Source organism: Mus musculus, chromosome 10 (genome assembly GCF_000001635.26).
Source record: "Mus musculus strain C57BL/6J chromosome 10, GRCm38.p6 C57BL/6J".
NCBI lineage: Eukaryota > Metazoa > Chordata > Mammalia > Rodentia > Muridae > Mus > Mus musculus.
The window spans coordinates 112,616,737-112,624,500 of record NC_000076.6 but is presented as its reverse complement, the minus strand read 5'-3'; positions in this window follow the sequence as shown (position 1 = coordinate 112,624,500).

The window sequence follows — 7,764 nt, the reverse complement described above, 5'->3', positions numbered from 1 at the left end:
GTCTAAATGCAGAAATCATCTCACTTGAATATACATATACATATACATATACATATACATATACATATACATATACATATACATATACATATACATATACATGCATATATGTGTAATTATTATTGATGAACCAATTAGTACTGGCAGCACTTACCACAGTTCTTGAAACTTATATAATAGCAATATAATTTTATATAGTCAATGAAAATATTTTGAAAATATCTTCAGTTGAAACAAAAATATTAGTGAACATGCAATACGTCAAAGGAGTATGCTCTGATATCACCCCCACGTGACTTAGGATATACATCCTGATAATGACACAGTAACAGCTGCCACAACAACAGGGATACAGATTCTTTAATGTTGTGGATGTAAAATCACCTTCCTTGTTGAATTTTATATTTTTCCCATTCCATCTTACTTTACCAATTTCAACAAAACAATACAATAGGAAATGCCTTAATAGGACTATAAAAATGTGGTCCAGCTGTGAATAGTGCTGTTAACAAGAGTACTTTCCTTTGTCATCATTATAAATGAAAATTTATCATAATTTTTAATCAGCTCTCAATATAAATGCTTTCAAGAAAATCAATGATCTCATAAAAATTGGAATTTTTGTTTAAGCGAATATGTCTATGTCAACTGCCAAAACATTTTTTTTATTTTTATGCTTATGATACATCCATAGAAATATACTGAACATTAACTTTCTCTTCTGAGACAGAATGGTGTGAGGTTGTAGAGAGACAGGATAGACAAGGAAGAACCCAAGAGTCTGACAAGAAAGAAACCCAAGCCCTGAAATTTGCCATGTGCATCCCTGCACAGTGCCTTCATTAGTCTATGAGATAAGTACTCATTAATAAAAATTTGATTCCATTCTGTTAGAATATATCTCCCCAAGAACAGGGACTCTAAACCTGGTTCACAATGCAACCTTGTCCAGAGGAAGGATCTTGAGGAGGTAATGAGGTAAACAAAAACAAAAACAAAAAAAAAGTCCTGCTCTTAGGAACAGTACAGTATAGCACTGTCATAGCAGAGAGCTGGTCAGGAGACAGAATTTGCTAAAGAAGAGGTGACATCCAGCATCTGATAGAAACACATACAGAGGCCCACAGCCAAACATTAGGTGGAGGTCAGGGAATCCCACAGAAGATGGGGAAGAAAGACTATAAGAGCCAGAGTGGTCAAGGGCACCACAAGAACTTGGCCCACAAAATCAACTAACCAGGGCTCATAGGGGCACACAGAGACTGGAGTGAATATCAGGGAGCTTGTCTGGGTCTGAACTATGTCTGTACATTTAGTTATGATGGTGTTCTTCTGAGACTCTTAACAGTGGGAGCTGGGGAATACCTCTGACTCTTTTGCCTGCTTTTGGGACCCTTTTCCTCCTTCTGGGTCACCTTGCCCAGCCTTGATATGAGGGTATGTGTGGAATCTTATTGTAATGTATTATACCATGTTTGGTTGATATTCCTAGGAAGTCTGGTCTTTCCTGAAAGGAAACAGAGGAGGACTGGATCTAGGGGAGGAGGGAGATGTAAGGGAGGACCTTGGAGAAAAGGAGGGCAGGGAAGCTGCTGTAGGAATGTAATATATGAGAGAAAAATTAATTAATTAATTAACCAATTAATTTAAAAAAGATTAGGCTCTCTTCCCTTTCTAAATGGATAATATAGAACTGCAGTTAGATGGTATTTACTTTTAAAAAAGAAAATAGTTTTAACAAAACTGTAATTTGAGTTATCTCTTTAGAATTGAATGCAATGACCTCAAAATTCTTAGTCCCTCTCCTAACCCAGTTTGCTTTTCCTGTGTTGGCATCCTTGTGTAAACGTTTTCTTCCATGTGCTCCTGGAGATCATTGCAGTCAGCTGCAAGTATTCATAGACCTTGTAGCCTCAGACTTCTTGACTCTAGAAAAGGTAGACTTCATATTCCCTGGAGCCCATGTACTGAAAGTCAACTTAAACTGAATCGAGCAGCCTGGAGTTGCACACCTATTTCTGAATCTATCACCATAATAAAGCATGCATATTCCCCTCAATTAGATGCCTCCATGACGAAGACTAACACAGATTATACTGTCAGGTCTTAAAAGAGAGGGTACAAGGGATAAAATTGTTTCCCAAAGGTAAGAACTCTGTGAAATCTTCAGAATTATAAGGACAGGGAATAGCAAGAAAGAAAGGTAATTAGTTCCAACTCTGATAGCATCATTTTAGACACACACATGCACACGTACATGTAAATGCACACGCACATACACACATACATGCACTATGAAGCCAAATTGTGTTATTTACTTTAAAATACACTCTGCATTATTCTTCTCCTCTATTTATTAAAATCACTATCAAATATTCATTTATATCCAATCCATAGCACACCAAACACGAACATTGAACAAAGATGCTCATAAACACGTCTCCAACACTTACACGTCTGCTGTAACTGAGGGGGGGTTTCTAAGAGGATGTATTACAGGTGAAAGAGAAGGTAAAAGGAGATAAAGAAAGCATAGTAAAGAGCATGCAAATGTGCCACAAGTTACAAAATATAGAAGAACATCAATAAGTTATGACAGGAGTCTCTACTGGTCAGATTCACACAATGATTCTAGAAAGGTTGAATGAGCAAACAGAGGATATGAAAGAAGTGAAGAGACATATAATGCAGAAATTAACTGCAAAGAGATGTTTATCTCCGGGATGTTTAAGGTAGATTAATCAATTATTTTCTCATAATATATTACTATATAATTAAACAAGGAAAGAAAATGAGATGATTAATACGGCCAATGTCCAGGTTAAAGAATAACGATTTTGAATATATCATTGTGAAGTGAATGTCATACATACAATTTTACAAATAACAAGGGAGCAATAAAGCCTAAATGTGAAATAAGGCCAAGTGTCAAAGCACTAACAAGTTCAGGTTATTCATAGGAGGAAAGTCCTAGCCTCTGTTTGAGTGTTGTAAAGAATTGTTCACCATATGGATAGAATTTGTTCTCCCACTCAGTGCAGTGGGTTACAATAACATGTTTTCCAAAACAGTATGCCAGCTTCGAGTTCATAGAAGGGCTGGCCAGAGAGCAATTATGTCATTATCCTTCCATATTAGCATAATAGTGAGCCAGTATTATAAGAAGAAAGAGAAGGACATAGGTTTAAGCCTCAGGAAAGCAAGGAGGAAAGGACATTCGTGGGTCCACAGAAGATACAGCTATCTATCTGAGTATGTTTTAGTCACTCTGGGAATTTACAGAGAAAGATGTTAGAGATTATTCATAATCCCTACGATCAGCCCAAAAGAATTTCTTAGGTAATATCATGCATAGTGTTTATAAACAGAGGAGAGTGAGATTTTGCGATTGAAAGTGATTTTAATAAATAGAGGAGAAGAATAATGCAGAGTGTATTTTAAAGTACATAACACAATTTGGCTTCATAGTGCATATATGTGTGTATGTGTGTGCATTTACATGTACGTGTGCATGTGTGTGTCTAAAATGATGCTATCAGAGAGTTGGGACTCTTGTCCTTAGCTGCATATGTATCAAAAGATGGCCTAGTCGGCCATCACTGCAAAGAGAGGCTCATTGGACTTGCAAACTTTATATGCCCCAGTACAGGGGAACGCCAGGGCCAAAAAGGGGGAGTGGGTGGGTAGGGGATTGGGGGGGTGGGTATGGGGGACCTTTGGGATAGCATTGAAAATTTAAATGAGGAAAATACCTAATTTAAAAAAATCATTGTGAAAGGGAAAAAAAAAGTAGATTCATTCATTCTATTTCATATATATATATGAGTGTTTTGCCCGACTGTATGTATGTGTATCATATACGTATCTGTGGCTCATTACATCCCCTGGAACTGAAGTTATATGCAGTTTGAGCAGCAGGTGGGTACTGAGAATGAGCCCAGCTCTGCTGGAATAGCAGCCAGTGCTATTAACCACTGAGACATCTCTCCAGAGTCCCAAAATGTAAGAAACTTCATCATTAAGCACCCAAAGAGCTGAAGGGGTCTGCAACCCTATAGGTGGAACAACAATATGAACTAACCAGTACCCCAGAGCTCATATCTCTAGCTGCATATGTAGCAGAAGATGGCCTAGTTGGCCATCACTGGAAAGAGAGGTCCCTTGGTATTGCAAACTTTATATGCCCCAGTACAGGGGAATGCCAGGGCCAAGAAGCAGGAGTGGGTGGGTAGGGAAGCAGGGCGGAGGGAGGGTACAGGGAACTTTTGGGATAGCATTTGAAATGTATATAAAGAAAATACCTAATAAAAATAAATAAATTAAAAAAAGAAAAAACAAAAACAAAAAAAAAACAAACAAAAACAAAAAACAAAAAAAGAGAGTTGGGACTAATTACCTTTCTTTCTTGCTATTCCCTGTGACTGACACTTTGTTTTCACTGGAAAAAAAAAAAGAAAAAGAAAAAGCTGGAGTGACTGAACAGTCATCTTAAAATGTTCAATGCACGGCACTGCAAAGCCTTGAAGTTAAGCTCTGTTTCCATAGCAACCAGAGTTTAGCTCCCCCAGAGTTAGGCCTTTTCTGTGGTCTTAACCTAGATGTAAGCAGGAAGGCTTGCTGATCTTTGAGTTATGGTTTAGAAGATGTAGTGGTTATATAAGTTCCTTTCCCATACGCCGTGAGGAGTAGTGTAGGAGCAGGCACAGGTACAAACTGGAGCAAAACAAGAGTAGAATTACATGCAGCTGGCCACTCAGACTTATTTTCTATAAATTCATTGGTTGATTCACTCAAACTATAGGAATTTGACAATTGATCTGTAACACTAACATGTGTGACTTAATATTGAGGGTCTCTTCACACAAACTCATACACACCCTGGAGTAACTGGAGTTGCTTTTGAGCCGTTGTTTCTGGTCTGCAATGGAAAATCTAACCTTTTAATACAGGAGGGCGTCTAGGGAATCCACTAATCTACTTATTTGTGCGATGATGACTGTCTGTTCACCCCTTCAGTTTCCTAATTTTCGCAGCCATCTTACTGACTGAATTAAGGTAGGGCTGGTGGTTACATGCTTCTATCAAGCTACTCTGGAGAAAACGTGCCAGTTCTTTTCCAAATAGAAGAGAATTTTCCACTTCTCGGTGCTTAAGAAACACTAATAAGTGAATTGAATCTTTGCGGGAGCCTTTGTGTAGGCAAACAAAGATTCACAAGGGAGGTGTGAAGGAAATAACAATCTGTGATTTGTCAGGGGAAGGGTTTTAAATGTTAAGAGGAAGCAACACTAAGTATTCAACAAACCAGCTCATTAGTTGTTTCCTCATGAACAAAGCTCTGTCTCATCCACTCTGATCAGATATTAAAGACACTCCTTCCTTACATTCCAGTTGTGTTTTCTTCTGGCTCACAAGCTGTGACATTCGCATGGACAATGGCTACCTGCACTCAGAGTTCAAAGTCCTGCACAGTGATCACTTCTTACTCCTCTGATCACAACCTCTGTTACCTTTAGAATCTGTTCGATTTTTACATACTCTGATGCTGTCACCCACAAGCACACGAATATACACAGTCACACACCATTGTGAGGCTTTTCCTGATACTGCCCAAGCTCAAGGTCCATAAGGCATAAGGGACAACAGGAAGGCTGACATTCCCTTTCAGAGTCCATGCTCCCTTCCTTGTTCATCCATTCTGTAGATGCTTCACGGTCTTAAACAAACCTGCTAGGTAAAATCTTTTATGTTTTGCATTATTGCTAATGCCACAGAAAGTGTGCTTCGGGAAGACATGTAATTTTTCAGCAGTTCTCAGCAACTCACCTACTTAGAGCAGTGATCAGTGCTCAGCATGACACCTGTTTCCACAGTACTGCTTTTCCCTCTGGCTTTCTAACCTCTTCCCCTGCAGTATAGGAGTCAGAGGGGTCAAGAATACGACAAGGAACCCACAGAATCAATTAACCTGGTCTCAGAGGGGCTCACAGAGACTGAACCTACAGTCTGGGAGCATGCACTAGGCCCTCTGCATATATATTATGGTTATATAGCTTGGTCTTCTTGAAGGACTCCTATCTGTGGAAACAGGAGAGTCCTGTGACTCTTTTATCTGCTTTTGAGACTGGTTTTCCCCCACCAGCTTGCTTCTTCTAAACTTAATACAAGGGTAGGTGCCTAGTCTTTACTGCAGCTTGATATGCCATGTTTGGCTGGTATCTCTGAGAGGCCTGCCTTTTCCTGAAGAGAAATGAAGAAAGAATGGAGGAGGGGAGAGACTGAGAGGAGAGGAGGCCGGGGAACTGCAATCAGGATGTGACATACTAGTGAAAATAAATTTAAATAAGAAGCAGTGGAAATCCGGATCCGATTCACACGAGAAACAATGCTATCCCACCAAACAAGAGGAAAAAGCGTCACCCAAAGTCACCAGCACATTAAGCAAGCTTTACTTACTGTCAGACAAGGCTATCTCCCTAAGGTAGGTTACTGATCTTCCAAAGCTGTGGTTAAGAGCTTAGAAGGAAGAAGCATTTTCAAATATTCATAATTGGATGAATTAATTAGGGTATTTATCACCATGTTCTCATAAAAATGACATTAAAGCATACTTCACATGATTGAAAAAGAGAAAGAAAATAGAGCATCAAACACAGGAAAGGGAAGAATTTTACTATTTAAGTAAAAAAAGAGCAAGACTTGGGGTTTTCAAAGGCTGGGAGGGGTTCTAGATTAATTTTCCTCACATAGGAACTTGGCTGAACATTTTTAAATTGTTTGGAAGAACATCCTATCTTATCAGGATTTAGCTTAGTCTCCTGGAATAATGAAATTTTATAATTTGCAGAAAAACGGATGGAACTGTTGGTCATCATAGCACAAGGAGACATTTAATTGGTGCATGGTTTTCCCCACACGTGGAAGCTACAAGGAAAAGGAAAGACCTGGAAGAAAAGGAGGAAGTACTAAGTGGTGGGCTGAGAAAGGGGGAAATTAGAGGGGATGATAGATGGGGGTTAAAGATGTGAGTCAAACCGTGTAGGGTGGGAAACAGGTCAAATTACAGAAGCAGGTTAAAGCATGGCCAAGTTGAAATTTTGGGGCAAACAGGAGTGAACTTTTTCTGACCTTATAACAAACTGGCTTCCATCCTTAAGATGACGTCAAGCTGCCCCAACAAGTTCTCTTACTTCTCAGTTTATAATGCTTGGACTGCTAGTACGGCCTAATCACTTGACTTAGTTGCATTGACTTAGTCCAACAGTAATGTTCTGATTTTTAAGTATTACATAGCACACTTTTTTTTTTTAATGAAGCTGGAGCTATTAGTTCTGTATTCTCTCTGTAAAAGTTTGTTAGGCTGTTTTTTATAATAAGAAATTTTAGTTCTAGGTGTGTATAAAATGCAGTTCTTATGCTCATGTATCATCCCCTCTAATTTCCCCCATTCTCAGCCGACAACTTAGTACTTCCTTCTTTTTTCCAGGTCTTTCCTTTTCCATGTAGCTTCCAAGTGTGGGGAAAACCATGCACCAATTACATGTCTCCTTGTGCTATGATGATTGCCAGTTCCATCCGTTTTTCTGCAATTATATAATTTCATTATTCCAGGAGACTAAGGTAAATTTCATTATTTATGTTTGCCATATTGTTTCTACCAATTCATCTATTCATAGGAATGCAGACTGGTTCCATCATTTTCCTATTGCCATAAACATGGATATGTAGATATCTCTGTAGCAAGTTGTAATTTTTCTAGATACA